We start from the raw sequence: 15,679 nt of genomic DNA on the forward strand, positions 1-15,679 counted from the left end.
GGGCGGGGGGGGGGGGGCACCATCAGCGACTCCCCCCGGCCCGAGCCGCCCGCGGGGCGAGCGAAAGGTTCATTTCTTACAAGATCAAAAGATGCCGGGATGCGCCCGGGGAGGACCAGCCGGGGGGGGGGGGTGGGGGGGGTGGACGTGAAGGCCGGGGGCACCCGGTAGGGTGGGGGGACCAACTGGGACGGAGGGGAACTGCGGGGAAAGGGAGGGAACCCAACAGGACGGGGGAGAGAGGGGGAGACCCGCAGGGATTGGGTCCCCCCCACTGCCCCCGCTCACCGCTCGGTGGTGGAGCCCCTTCCCTCCCAGTGTCCCCCCCGCTGTTTCCTCCCCTGTCCCCATCTGTCCCCCTCGGAGCTGGTGTGTTTTGGCCTTTGTGTCCCAGCCTTGCTGCCGCCCCGCTCCCATCTCCTTCTGCCCCATTAACCCCCGGCACGAGTCCCGGCGACAAAAGGGCTGCAACCTGATCCGGGCTTTATTGAATCCCTATTGTTCTCCCGGCTAATTCCCCCTTGTCCTCCCGTCCCCGCCACGGGCAGGGGAGGCCCGGGGGTGGGGGGTGGCTGTCTCTTAATTGCTTAAAAACTAACTGCCCCACCACCCGACCGCCGAGGAACCCGCAGCGGGTCGGGAAAGGGTTGCTCTTCCTTGGGAAATGAATGCCTGTAATTCCAAGTTTGTCCCTGCGAAAACGCTGCCCACCCTCGTCCTAGGCATGTCAGGAGGAATCGCAAGGCTTTTAAACAGGGGATTAAGGAAAGTGGTCACTTTTGACTCAGTAGGAAAAATCCCTCCATGACGGTAATAAAAGCCTGGATGATATAAGTATCTTCTGGTTCACAATAGCAATTAATATGGTAATATTCTACTATTAAAGATGCTAACATTAAGATGGAACTCGTACGCGGTTAAAACATTTAATAGAGGGGAAAATGCATTCCTCGAGCATCAGGTAACAAAGTCAAACGGAGAAGGGGGGCAGCGAAAGTCTCTTAAAATAACAAAGGCGTCTATATAATTTGGAAAGGCTTTTAATACTCCCCTCCTCCTCAAGAAAAACTTGAGGTGCTTTGAGAAGCAGATATTAGTGAGTGCTGGAGTAGGGAGCTTGTGCTGGGTGGGAAGAGATGTCCTGGTGGGAAGCCAGCACTGTTTGGAGACCGAATGCCAGGGGAGGGGGCACCTGCATCTGCAATGACCCACTGGTGGCCCACGAGGAGCCTGTGCTGTGACAAAGGCATTGAAGCATCACAATATGCCAGAAACATGGGTGTTGGAAGGAGTGTCTGGAGGGCTCTGGCCAAACCTCTGCTCCAGGCAAGGCTAAGTTCAGAGTCAAGCCAGACTGTCCATGGCCTCAGGTAGTGGAGCTGAGCGTCCTCCAAGGATGGAGGTCCCAGGACGTCTCTGAGCTCTATCCTGGTGCTAAACCTCACTCATCCTGATTTGTTTTCCCAAATGTTATGAGTTGCTGGCACCACCTAGATCCACCCATGTACCCCCTGGTTTGCCTTGGGGCGTCTAGTCCCATGCAAAAACCTCAAATCATGGTTGTATCATGGGGCATTGCGAAGTCTTTAGTTTCTGATGGAGAAGGAGGAAGGGTTAAGACCTGCTCACCTCTGCCCTGTGAATCTACTTGGTATGATCAATTTACCAAGCAGAGGATAGATACTGTTATGCAAAAATACTCTCTTAGCAGAGGTTTTTTTTTTTTTTAAGAATCAAAGTATTTGGGAGAAAATTAGAAAGTACTTATTTAAACTACAGTCCACGCTTTTATTGTTGTAAAAGCCTTTTCCTTTTTTTCCCCCCTTTGTTTTCAATTAAAAACAGTCAGGATTTAGGTTTTTGCTTTTCACTAGAATAAAAGTAATTTGCAAAGATAATAGTATTGTGGGAATGGAGGAACCTTTCAGCTGATCACTAGAAGAAGCAAATATTTACCAGCTGGCTCTGATGATGAATTGGAGACTGATGTGGAGAGCATGGTCTTCGTCCTGCCTACAGCTCTGCTGACTTCATCAAATCAGACCATCTTCATTTTACAGTTATTTTTTCTCTAAAATGTAGCATTCCTGGGAAAAAAAATAAATTGTTTTCTGAAGCTTGCACTTTTGCATAGTTTATTTAAAAGAAATTCTGCCTGGCTGATCCCAAGGATTCATGTAGGTCATTCAAGCTCCGGTCTGCCCAGCTAGCTCAGGTTCCCTGCTCCAGGCTTCTTCCTTCCTTGTCTCTTCCTACAGAAAAGTTGCACACACAAAGCAATTCCCAGGGTAAATCCTCTGCCAAGTTTGCAGCTGAATCAAAGCTGTGAATCACAGGGAGATGTGAAATTTTCCCTTTCACCAAAACTGGAGAAGATGGAAAGGAAAACAGGTGGAGAACAGGCCAATGAGGAGTGTTCTGGTTTCAGTTGAAATAAAGCTAATTTTCTTCCTAGTAGCTGGTGTAATGCTGTGTTTTGGATTTAGGATGAGAATACTGATGATAACACACCGATGTTTCAGTTGTTGCTAAGCAGTGTTTATACCAAGTCAAGGACTTTTCAGCTTCTCATACTGCCCTGCCAGCAGAGGCTGGGAGTGCACGAGAAGCTGGGAGGGGACACACCCAGGACAGCTGACCCAAAGGGGTATGCTATACCATATGACATCATGCCCAGTATATAAACTGGGGGGAACTGGCCAGGAGACACCATGACTCAGAGACTGGTTGGTATTGGTCAGCAGATAGTGAGCAATTGTTGTGCATCACTTGTTTTGTGTATTCTATTATTATTATTTAATTTTTCCCCCCCCTTCCTTTTCTCTCATATTAAACTGTCTTTATCTCAACCCACGAGTTTTACTTTTTTTTTTTTCCCCCCAGTTCTCTCCCTTATCCCACTGTGGGGGGAGTGAGCGAGTGGCTGTGTGGTGCTTAATTGCTGGCTGGGGTTAAACCATGACAAGGGGCCACTGCCAGCAGAAGCGTTATTTCCCCATGCTACCCCATGTTGGAGGTTACACCCCTGTGTGTGCGCTGCTGAGGATACTCCATAACCTACACTGAACGGATCCGGTCAGATTAACAAAAGCTTCATGTTTAACTTCAGCTCATGCTGATGAGGCTGGTTAGGGAGCAACCACACAAGCCAACAGCAGGCAGGTCTGCAGGGACAGTGACCGCGGGCAGCGAGGGTGAGTGTAGGCATGCAACCTCTTCAGCTGGGTGATACATGTTGGTAGCAGCACCTTGACTCGTGTCTTTATTGCCTTTCCCGCAACCTTGCCTCAAAAAAAATTTCCTCGTGACATGCTCAAAATTGGCTTTGTTGCAAATAAAGATGCAGTGATGACATGGCACAGAGCAGTGGATCTAAATAGAAGAATATTAACAACTGAGAAAAAATTGGTGACAAACCCCACTGTTTAATTCCATTTTCCTTCACCGTCTGTTGTTATTTTGATAGCAGTTAAAGTTGAAGACATCAAGGAAAACGGGGACCCTCCAAACAGCTGCTCAGCCGCAGCCAGCGTGATGGGAGCCGAGAGGTAGCCTGCCCCTGTGACTGTTCCCAGCTCTGCAGCTGGAGGTTTATGTGGGTAAAGGCGACCCTTTGGGTCACCCCCCCCACCTTGTCACCTTGTCTAGTCCGTGCACAACATTTCCTGGTGGAGCCCATCTCACCATGCACAGAGGGGCACAGTCCTGCAGGTGAGGGGGCTTCGTCAGCAAGTGCCGCAGAAGCAACTGTAATGCAGATTAAAAAAGTAGGAAAAGGAAAAGAAAGCTACTGAAATTGAGCAGTGGATGACACTGTGAGAGGAAGAAAAAGCCTCAAACTTTAAAGGCGGTATTAAAACAGGGCATGCAGAAAGTGAAGTCAATTAGGCAAAAGAATAGTTTGCTGACTGAGGTCGCCGGGCCGAATTCCTAAAAGGATTCATGAATCGACTAAAAATACCCTTGGGATAGTTTGAGTACGGACTGAGTTACTGAAGGGCAATGCCCCAGATGACCCAGGAGACCCTTTCCAATCCTACAGTATAAACAATGACGCTATTAACATTTGTACTAAGTACCTGCTCGGGCTCCTCGCCTGCCACTGCAGCGCTTCGGCTCCCAGCCGGGGTAGGAGCGGAGGCTGCGAGATGTGCTCTGCTCCCTACCTTAGCCCGGAGAGCATCCTTTAGGTACCAAGCAATTGCTCTGGTTTCTTATCCCTAAAACCACCCCTGTAGACAGGGAATTATGGAAAACCCTCTTGACAATTGTAGAAGCAGTAAGAGGCCAAAAAGATCAGCGGAAAAGCCTGACAGAAACCCTGCAGCGCTGAAAAGAACAACAACAGGAAGGCTGGAGAAAATCACTGGCAAGCGGAGAGACCCAGGGCACGGAGACCTTAATGGCCAAGTAATGCTGAGGAGGCACTTGCAGGGCACAGGGGGACAGGGACAGTCTGAGGAATTTGCAGGCATGTATTATAACTGTAAAAACAAAGCCACCTACATCTGAGGGGACTGAAAAAAGTCAGATGGAGTTTGGGTACCACATGAGGAAATGCAGCAGGATTGTGGGAACCACCAAGATGTTCCAGGTGACCTTTGCTGTTGGGATGTGCCATCCCACTGGGGAGGAGTTATCAGTGTACAGACCCTGCATGGACCAGGGACCAGGGGAAAAGTCATTTTGCTATTAACTATTTCTCTTTCCCTTAGCATCCCTGATGACTAGACCTGTCTGAAACAGCACACCATGGTGTCACTGTTGGGCACTGTTCTGGGAGATGGCAAAGCACTGTTGCACCTCGTGTAGGTGTACAGGTCTGGGTTTAATGTGAAGGCAAACCTGCTGCCCTAAATCTCTAACTTGTAATTCAGGTACTGAGGATAAAAATGAAAACAAGGTTAGATAAAAACATTCACTATCAAAACTTAATTATGCATCCACAGGCTGAGGCTCATTATTCATCCTCCAACCTGGAAACAAATTAGTCTAATGAAGCCATGAGTCAAAACGGAGAAAGGATGTAAAGGCTGGAGAATATTTGTGCCTGTGCTCAAGTGACAAAACCAGCACTGAGCTCTGGGTACTACATTTGTCACCAGAACTGGGTGCTTCCTACACATGGTGGCGTGTCCAGGACCTGGATTTTGTTAAGAGCAGGTTACAGCTGCTTGTAAGTGGGAATCTGAAGCCGTTAGAGACCAGTGAGATGTGGGGGCTCAGTGCAGGCACAGAGGCTCATCAAAACCGGAGGTGGTCAGAGGCCACAGGTCTAAAGAAACCCAAACAGTGTCAACTGCCACTGAGTCAACCCAACTTGAGGGACACATTTAGCTCTGGCACAAGCTCCCCGGTGACAGCCAGCATAGCCCCAAGGAGAGTTTGGCTCCAGTGACCTAGTAAATGTGGAACCAAGTCCCAGGGGCTGGGAAGAAAAGAATCTGATAACTAACTATAGCGGGATGGCAGCTCTCTGTGGGTTTGTTGCACAAGTGTTTAAGAAGCTGAAGACTATAATTAAACTGCCCGGGAATGTATAATCACAGCAAGGAAGGCCTTTTGCCCTGCTCCTTCCCTGTGGAATTTGGGGAGAAATGAAATTACATCACAGGAAAGGGACTCGATAGGCATTTAATCCCATACTCTTTGCTGCACTGCCCAGCACCCCTCGGTTTTGCACTGGTTGCTTTGGCCACCTATAAAAGTCACCCATAAACTGTAACTCCTGGCACAAGTGGGAGAAACCTGGGTTTGGGGATAGTTAGGAGCTTACCTGCAGCACACCACAGCAAGTCTGGTGATATATAGCCCAGGTCTGAGCTTTGCAGCAGAGCGCAAAAGGTTCAAGCAACCTAGTAAAGACTGTGCCAGTACCAGAGAACAAGTCCCCGTAGGCCCCCAGCTGAGCCATTCTCACCGCTTTATTCTCTCACTCCCACCCTAATGTGCTTAACTATAAATGACCCCTTTATTTTTTATATCTCCATTTCATTCTTCCCCTTCTTCCAAGGAAGCAGTAAAACAGGGAAGCTGAGAAGCAGAGCTCTTATTGTAAAGCGAGAGCTGACACAGAGCAATTCTGGGGACCTCACAGCTTACGTTGAACATTTGTATCATCACAAGGAGGCTCTGGTCTTCTCCTCTGAGACCCAAGCCCTAATCCTGCTCCCAGGTTCCCAGCAGCAGCCTATCGGGATCACACAGGCAGAGGTGAGCTGCATCTGGTCCAGGGGCCCTGACATTCACTAGGTGAGCTTGGCACTATTTTATTTCCAGTTTTGCTGGGTGTTTTATTCTGTGCTGTCCTGGGGTTCATCACAAGGATGGCAGATTGGGGGTGAAGACAAACCGGCTGAGCAGAGCCCCCCCAGACACAGCCCCTCCGTTGTGCTCTTTGTCTCTGATATGCAGAAGATGCTCAGCCACCCTGGGCAGAAGGACAACAGCTTGCTGTTTATTAGTATAATTTTTAAAGGTGCCTCATTGTATTTATTTGCTGTGTGGTTAAACATTTATTATTTATATTTAATTTTCCCAGATTCAAAGGGGCATCACTAGTGGCTGAGTGTCTGCAGATTCAGTGCAGCTCCTTCACACACTTATTTATGTAACCTTGGTCTCCCCCGAGGGGCTCCCGTTTCACTATGTGCCATCGGCCTCTTAATTGGCCTCACAGATCACGCCTTCTCCTTCGGCTCACCCAGGTCCCCGCGACTCGTAATTTCTAAGATATTAAATGTGGTTGAAACAAAAGAGTTCAGTGAATTAAATCCAGGAAGTTTCCTATCCCTTCTCAAACCTTCGCTTTCAATTCCCTCTCCAGGGCGATGGCCAGACTGGGGTCATCGCAGTTGGTCTGGAGGGCTCAGAGAAGGACCAGGCTGTGTGCTGGGTGGGAGATGCACATGCCGGCTGGTGTGCCCAGCTGTTGGTGTGCCTGGCTTTGCATCCAGCCACATCTTCTTGATCAGAGTATTTGGCACTAATTAGACTCCAAGCAGCTGATTAACCTGCAGGGATGTATGGAAGCTGTTTTTGCTGTAAGATACAACAGGAGAGGCAGGACCCTCCCCTTGGGACCCTTTTGCACAGCCAGTCCAGATTCCTTGGATGGACAGTGGGTGGTGGGAGGGAGAAAGCCATCCTCTGCTTCTGAGCCACCCCACAGCCACCTCTCCCCCCCACTCCCTAGTACTGTAGCTCTTGTCCAGCTAACAGTTTGGGTACTGAGCTTGTAGGGGCAGCCATGCTGGGACCCTTCCAGGGCATAGACTCTGGGGTATAAATATGCAATTTTCAGAGCCAGGGAGACCAAGAACTCCCACTGATATTTCCCGAGAAGTAAAACCATGCCGAGGTAATGGCTTTGGATATTCCTTTTGCGATACATCCTCCTACCCATGCACCCCAAGTGCCTTAGGGACGCATCCGACCCAAAGATGCTGCATTTCACTTCCAGCCACCAGACGTGGTGCTTCATGAACAAATCATCCAGGGGTTTCGTCCAAACACAGACCAGAAAATGCACTTGCAGCTGTTAAGCTTTATTTTAGACAATACAGATCCTGTAGCAAGGAGTTCCACAGGTCACTGATAAGGGAAAGACATGTGGAGAACTCAACCACGGGAGGTTTTCACTGGGGTAACTAAATCTCCAGTGAAGGGGGTTGATATTCCTGGTACATTTTTACTCAGTTGCCAGCTGTTTGGATTTCAAAAGAAACTTCACTCCCATAGGTAGAGCTATTTCAACATTAATGGTTTTATACCTTCTCCTTAAATATATCACAGGCTACACTTGGAGATAGAGTTTGAGAGTAAACATTGTTATGCTGGAGCTGTCATCTCTGAGTAATCACAGACCTAATTGAAGCTGGCCAGCCTATTAAATAAACATTCAGCGTAAACGAGGGAGCAAAGAAATACCCTTTAGTTTGGTAATAGTTGAAATGATGGAAACCAGTACCTGAGTCAGGGACCAGGGTGATGGAGTTGGAGTAGCAGGAGAGCCAGGGAGGGAGGTTTCCCCTGAGAAGCTCACAGCAGCGTGTTGCAAAGCAGCAAGAACCAGAAAGCATCAGCAACCAGCTTTTGGAGGGAGAGCAAGGAGAGAGTTTCCCTGGGGCAGGGTGCTGGCCACAGCAGGCCTGGATTTTGGGGCAAGGAGACTGCAGTCTCAAGGAGTCTGTCTTTATTGCATCCAGGGAAACATGACTTCCCACCACCTACTGTTAATAGCTGGGCTAACGCTGGCAAAATAGCCTAACAGAAATCATCCTCCCAGCATCAAATACTGCCTAATCACCCCACTAAAATGGGCAACGATACAATCTTGCAGTGTTTCTTGTGTTCCTTGGGGAACCACCTAATCCTCCTTGTTGTCTGCCAGTTTTTCCTTGTCCTTGGGAATTTCACATATAGAAAAGGCTATAGCTTTTGAGAGTGAGGCACTCACTGCTGGCAGCTCTCTCAGCTTGCTGCAGTGCCACGGGTGGCACCGAGGCACACGGGCATCCAAGGCTGTGCTCTGGGGCACGTAATGCAGAATAGGCAAATTTTCACCCCAGTGAATCTCGCAGCATCCTGCCCCTCCTTGCCCTCTCGCCAGATGTTGCACGGATGTGTGCAAGCAGCGCTGCCTCTTTGGGAGGTGATGAGAAGAGGGTGATGCACCGAAGTGACATGCTCAATTTCCCTCAAAGATGGTGCAGCCACAATAACATTTTTCCTGCTGATGGCGTCCATGTGTCTCTCCCTTTTCACTGGAGCTCTGTTACACACCGGGATGCGGTATGAGCGTGTGTGCACCTTCTGTTCCCCAAACCATCCCTGCCTTTCTGGGGAGGATGAGGTTCCTGGCCTTCCGTGGTTAGTTTAAGAAAAACACTCTCCCAGTGATCAGTGCCTGTATGAAGTAGATGTATGGTTTCAATTCTGTCCTTGAGCCATGGATCATTTAATGTTGTCAACACATATGCATCCTTCTCAAACATCCCACTGAGAATTTCTAGGGACTGTAGACAGCTTAAAGCTAGCGTTACAGCAGCAGCTTCATATTTGCTTTCAGATCCACGTGCATTTTTTAATACTAAAGCTTGCATAATTGCTGCTGAATTTCTAAGCAACTTCTTCAAAGAGGCAGAGGCACATTAGCAGTAGGAGTACTGGTGGTGGAGCAGGAACAAGGCCTGTTGTTGGCTTATGGTTTCCTGGCAGCTGCTCAGAGATGGTGTTTGAGGAGCCCTGAAGAAGGGCTGGGTTGGGACCTCCCAGCTCGGTGTGTGTTTGAGCACATTTTCTTCCTGACCGTTGGGGTGGCTGGGATGTGCTTGCCAAACAGCCGCTGATGTTAGGTGCCTGATTAAAAGCATTTTAACACTGCACTTATCTTGCCAGGGAAGCTTGCACTGACATCCTGCTTTGAAAAGTGGGATAGGACACTGCCAGCTTTTTTTTTTTTTGTGAGATCTGGATGTGCCTAGAAGCACAGCGAGATGCTGCATACAATGAAGATGACCTCACAGGTGAAGGGTCCATACAGGGCTGACTGAGGCAGGGCTATAAAAGGGAAGACAAGGTGGTTCTTCAGTATAAGAGCATGATATCCTGATCTTTCCCAGCTGATGCAAATGGAGATGCAGCTAGGTGAAGGCTATTACCTTCTGGGTTTGAGTGTTGCAGTCTCTCTGCAACAGCCCCCTGAGGTGGGAGACTGTGCTGCTGCTCCATGACAGAAGCATCAAGCTCTGGTTGGGATGCCCATCCCCACAGGGGTCAGTTCCCCGTGGGTAAAGGACAGTAACCACCCCGGGGACTGGATCACTCTCCCTTTTGTTAGCAGCCAGCTGCTCTCCTGGGTGCCGGCAAAAGAGATCAATGTAAGGTGGTGATGTCTGCTGGCTGGAGTGTGAGAACAGGAGGCTGTGGGTCTGCTGGAGAACCTGCACCAGCTGATCACTGCTGAGAGGTATGGGTGAAGCTGGGTGCCCAAAGGCTTCTAGTGCGCGTGGGCGATGATGACTCCCTGGTTGCACACGCAGCAGCAGGTCTCGGGGCTGCAGGGCTCTGCTGCGGGCATGGCAGGCAGCTCCTTCCTTCCCCTGAGGAAGGATATTTCTGGGGGTGATGCCAACTCGAGACATCCCCCTGTACCAAGGGGGCTGTCCCCTCTCTATCCCCCTGGCTGCCGCAGGGCCCTGCACAGCACCGCATCAAAGGCACCTGGTCAGCCAAACTCCATTTACTGTGTCTATGTATTTATTATATTGGAGCCCAGGGTAATTACTTTACAACTCTGAACATTAAATATCATTTGTCTTATTCCAGTAGGTCCAAATCTTTATGAATTTTATCTGACGCTTGCTCCCTTCAATTATCTGCCATCAGAAAAAGTTTACCATTGCTGAAAAAATATCAATTTGCCAGAGGTTGCAATACATTTACTCTCCACCTCTGTAATTTACAAACTTACATTCTATGATTAGAAAGAAAAATGGCTAATAGGAGAAATATTCATGCAAAATCGATACTGAATAAGATGCTGCCACCTTTTGGCTTAACCTAATTCTACATCTGGGGCCAAATTCATCCCTGGTGTAACTGCTTTGCTGGGAGAAGAACTACAGCTGCCAAGGGGCTGGAGGTGTGGGGATGGGGAGATGAAATGTGATCTGGGGGGGCCATGACTGCAAATGGGATATGGGAAGCTGATGCTGTGGGGTTTGCAGGCTTTAGTAAGAGGAAATTTTCCTTAGCTGTGCTTCTGCAACAGAAGTTCCCTTCCTGCACATCCAGAGCTGAAGTGGAGGTTCCCAGCAGGTTTTTCTCTCCCTCCAGCCATCCAGGAGGCTGTCGTTGGAGCTGCATCCTGGGCACAGGGACCAGTGCTGGGCTGTGGGCTTGTGTGCATGCTGATGTGCTGGGAAATAGTGTCTTGGATCTGATGAGACTCAGCACATGGCTGAAGGTGTCTAATCAAGCTCTGAACTGGTTAGACAGTTCATTTAAGCTTGTAGGCAATCTCCACCCTGTCTGTCTGGAGTACAGTTAGACAGTATGCAACACAGCGGGACTTGCAACACTGTCAGTCTCAGTAGCTATTGAATGTACTTATTCTTCAATTACATGTCACTGCAATGGGCCGTGGAGCCCAAATACTGCTGTGCTTTCAAAAGAAAACAAAAAAGCATTTAATTTTTGTAGCAAAGATATTCCAAAGTGCTAAATGCTACAGCAGAGCAATTGCAACGCTGCTCTGTCTCCTTGCCCAATGACACAGGGGTTTTTCAGCTGAATACCAGCAAGCACGTGATTAAAAGCTCTTAGGATTCTGCGGTTGTGGGATTTCCAGCAGAACTTGCTATTTCTCTCATATCTTGCCCCTTTGTTTCCCCAAGTCCAGGGCAGAGTCTGAATTCGGTAATTGCCACCTGGATTTGCTTTGCTGTCTTCCCAGGGAACTTGTTTGAATAAATTGAATTGGCAAATGTATTGTTCCGCCGCAAAGCGTTGTGTCAGGAATAATGTAGGTATTACCAGTCTCTCTATTACAGCGCTGAGCGCACTGCCAGGGACAGCGAACTGATGCAGGAGAGCTCCCTTTGAGCAGCTCCCTCTGTTTCCTCTTCAGAAAGAAGAAGTGCATTTTTTTTTGGCTGGTTGCTCCATGCTCTAAAGCAAGAGCAGAAGGAGCTACTTGGAGCTTCCTTGGCATGTGCAGAAACTCTCCTCCATTGGGGAATTTTCTGCTAATGGGTTCCTATGGCTTGTACTTGCGCTTCCTTCACTAGGTGATACTTGGGTGCAGCAGTTCATCTGTTTTTTCCATGGAGCATCTGAGCAGTCAGTCCCACCGATGCCAATGTTAGGTCTGTGTCAGCAGAGCTCAGGGAAGTGTGGTGGGGACAGGCAGGTCCTGGGGCTGTACCAGACCAGATTTCTGCAGGAAATGCCAAGGGCTCTCACAGGTGAGTGGTCCTGCTGGGAGGATGCTCGATAGGACAGGGCAGTGGCACCACCTCTTCCCTCAGCTGGGTCTTCCAGAAGGGAGGGCTGACCAGTTATTTTAAAAAAAAAAAGGTTCAGCGGGGGGATTTTAACGATGGGGCTGACTGAAGGCCCAAGGCCTGCCAGGTGAGCAAGGTCCTGCAGAAGCTGCGAGGCCGCAGAGGTGACCCCACCGTGCGGGTTAGCAGTGACATGGTGCCACCTCGTGGCACACAGCTCTGAGTGTCACGCGTCCTTGTCCTTGTGGGATGGACATCTTTCCAAGGGAAGCATCACCCTGCGGGTGCTCTACCACCTCCCAGGGCTGCCTGGTGCCCCTAAGGACGTGGCTGCACCATGGGCTGGTAAAGGTCACCAGTAAATGGGTCGTTGGGACTGACGGGAGAGGGACAACTCTGGAAAACAAGGGAAATAATAGCTAAAACTGTTGTCCTATGCCCTAGTCCAAGTAGCAGCTGCAAAGCAGGGTATGACCCAAACTCATGCTGTCCAGCTCAGAGCTATCAGTTTTGGAGATGATTTCTTTAGGGCTGTCTGCCCACTATGGGATCCATATGTAAAGGGGCTCTCCTCCCCTGCTCCCTCCCTGGATCTGTCCTTTTCCTTCTGGCTCCCAAGCTCTATGAGGACTCCCCTGACCTCCCTCCCCTGCTAACCCGCAGGAGACCCGCTCATCCATACCAGAAATGGGCTTGGTCTCCTTCTGTACCTAGAGTGTAAATCAAACCCCACTTACGAGGGTTCAAGTTTATTTCTTAGGGCTACAAAATGGGAAAGAAGGATGGCTCTGTTTAGCTATATAAAAAAAAGAAAAAGAAAGGCAATGCTGAGGTTTGGCACTCCTGTTAAATCAGCATCAGTTCAAGTACTTCAGGATAGAGTCTCAGTTTTCAGTGAAATGTTCTAATTTGAAACCAGCAATGCAATGACTAAGAAGGATTTGGGGTCTAACTTCCCTTGCTGATTGATGGCATCATGGTGTGCCTAGGAAATCTGGGGCTTGGTAGTCGTGGACTGGGTCCTCTTGTGCCATTTGCAGTATGGACTCAACAAAAAGACAGTTGTTATTCCAGGGGAGTCTGCCATGCAGACCCCTAATCTGTTTACTGCTAGGCATCGGCAGCTGACATTCTAAGCCATTAGTGTTTGATCTATGAACAGAAATCACCTGATAAGGGATTTATTTTTCCACTACTATTAGAAAGACTGTGACAATGTTTCCCACCCTTTGAGACAGCCTTTTTGGAGCTACATGCCCTCTGTACCTGTCCTGCTGCCAGCTTGGCTGCCATGTGTGCTCTTTCCTTTTGGGCTGGGACATTTCCAGACAGCAAAGCAAAGGGCTCGATTCTGCTGATTGTTTGTTCCTCCTATACAGTTCGTGGTGATACTGAAGAAGGAGAAGCCTCCTCTTTCTAAAAAGATGCTCTAAAACTGAGTTGGAGACATAGGAGGTATCAGAAGCAGTGGGAGATATGCTGGGTTTTACTTCTAAAACACCAAATCTGAGGTTTCCCCTGGAGGGCCAAAAGCTGGGGATTAGGAGCACTTGGTCTCTAATTGAAGTTCAGTTTACAAAGCAAAGCTTTTTTTCAGTATAACCCAAGGAGAGAATTTAACATTCTTGTACAGGTATATATCACCAGAAAATAACCATCAGAGGAGGCCCTTTCCAGTTTACTTTGTCATTTAGGAAAGGGGTTTTAAACAAGAGACTCTTCTATCGAAGAAGTGAGCTCATGCTGGTATAATGGTATCTGTGTAAATCCGGCAGCATAACAGTGGCTGCGGCGATGAGCCCTTAGGCACTTAGCAAGGATTTGCCAAGGAGCCTAAGGGCTGATATGCACTTGAAACTCAATGGGATTTAGGTGCCTAAATGCATTAGGCTGCTTGGAAAATCCCAGCCTTTGAAGTTAAAGTAGGCACTAACAAAAAATGGCTAAAAAAATTTAAAATAATAACAGTCAGCTAATGCCACCATGAAGGCAGTGGGTGCTCTGAGTTTTGCACCCGAAACAAGGCAGCGGGAGGTGGCCACTGAAGGCAACCGAGAAGCTCCATCAGCATGAGGGTTCAGAGGAACTCCATCCCCGATGTCTTCCACCCCATCAGGAATTGCAGGATGGCCCCTCTGCAGCATTTCTACTTCTGATGGGTGTCTGCTTGCATGGGAAAGATCCAGGGTGTTTGGCTGGACATCCACCTTGTGAGAGTGTATGAGGAAAACATTAAAAATGCCTTTTTTTTGGTTGAGAAAGATCTTAGGACATTAAAAGTTGAAGAACTCATCTTCATTATTTCTCTTTAAAGTTACTTATGAATTGAGAACGGCTCTGCTCATATTTCTCTTTTATTTGCTATCTCCCCAGGCTAAAGTGTTGTCTATTTATCTTACAGATTAGGTTACTTTTTATGGGGTTCCTGCTATTATATTTCACCTCTAACTTTGTTAGTTTGTGTTTGATATTAAATTATGTTGAATAAAATGGGCAGCTCAAGGACATTTTTCAGCTCCAGCCTGAAATGAGGTTCTTAATCCTGTTTCTGGTTCTGCCCCTGTAGTCCTGCCCACGGAGACAGGATTGGGTATGTAAGAAGGGCAGCAGAGGAGTGTTTCTATCAACTACGGGCTTTGCAGGGTGAAGCTTCAGGAGAATCGTGCCTGTAAAACCAGTCGGTTCATGTACAGTGATTTTGGAGGCATCTCTTTAGAAATGGGTTCTAATAATATTGACATCATCACAAGATAAGATCCAGGACTAGTTAAATCACAGCCTCAGTGCTCCTTTGGGGATTAGGAGAAGTCGCTGAGCTGTCACTCTAAAGCTGATCATGGGCTCGTTTAACTATGTCATCCCATAAGACAGCCCTTTCAATTATGTCAACCTGTCTGCTCTCCCTAGACTCTAATTTTAGAGCAGCAGTAGCTAATATTCTTGGAAAACTGATCCGCCTCCACAGATCTCTCCTCTCTGTCTGCTGCTGTTAACGGAGTATCCTGTGGGGAGATCGGACTGCTTTACTTCCCCTCCTGTAATAAACCTAATAAAAATAGGTACCATTAGGTTCCTTTGTGTGTGGTCTCTTTAAGACACTTATCTGAGCTATGTAATGGAGATGTCATGTCTCCTCCACAGAGGGATCTGGCAGCACCACAGGGTCATTGCAATAAAAATAAAATTCAGTTTTAAGAGACACGAAATTATGAGCCAAAATGCAGGATGATGGGATTGGAGTTCAGAGACCTGAAGAGGCAAATGTGAGCTGGAGTCACCTGAACGTTAATGCTGCAGCAGCGGCTCTGCAGCTGGAGCAGCAAGCAGGATGCTCCTGGCTGGTGCGGGAGGACCACGGGCAATGGGGTGGCCCTGGGACTTTGGGGACAGGGGACTTGTCCGTGGTTTTCAGACAGGGCTGGGAGGAGTTTGGAGCACACAAGACAGAGAGGAGGTGGATGGATCTGGCTGTCTTGGCCACGGTCATCTCTGTGCTGTGCTGCCTGTCATAACACACCTTGGTGGGAAGGGGACAGACCATGCCCTGAGAGACAGGATGGAGCCAGACACATTCCTGTCTCCCCATCCATGCCTTGTCCATGGCTGGCAGCGATGCAGGACAGTCATCCCCCTGCCATCCCACAAATGTCACCCTGCCCTCGCAGGCAGGC

The sequence above is a fragment of the Strix aluco genome, chromosome 15, assembly GCF_031877795.1.
Source record: "Strix aluco isolate bStrAlu1 chromosome 15, bStrAlu1.hap1, whole genome shotgun sequence".
In the NCBI taxonomy this organism is placed as follows: Eukaryota; Metazoa; Chordata; class Aves; order Strigiformes; family Strigidae; genus Strix; species Strix aluco.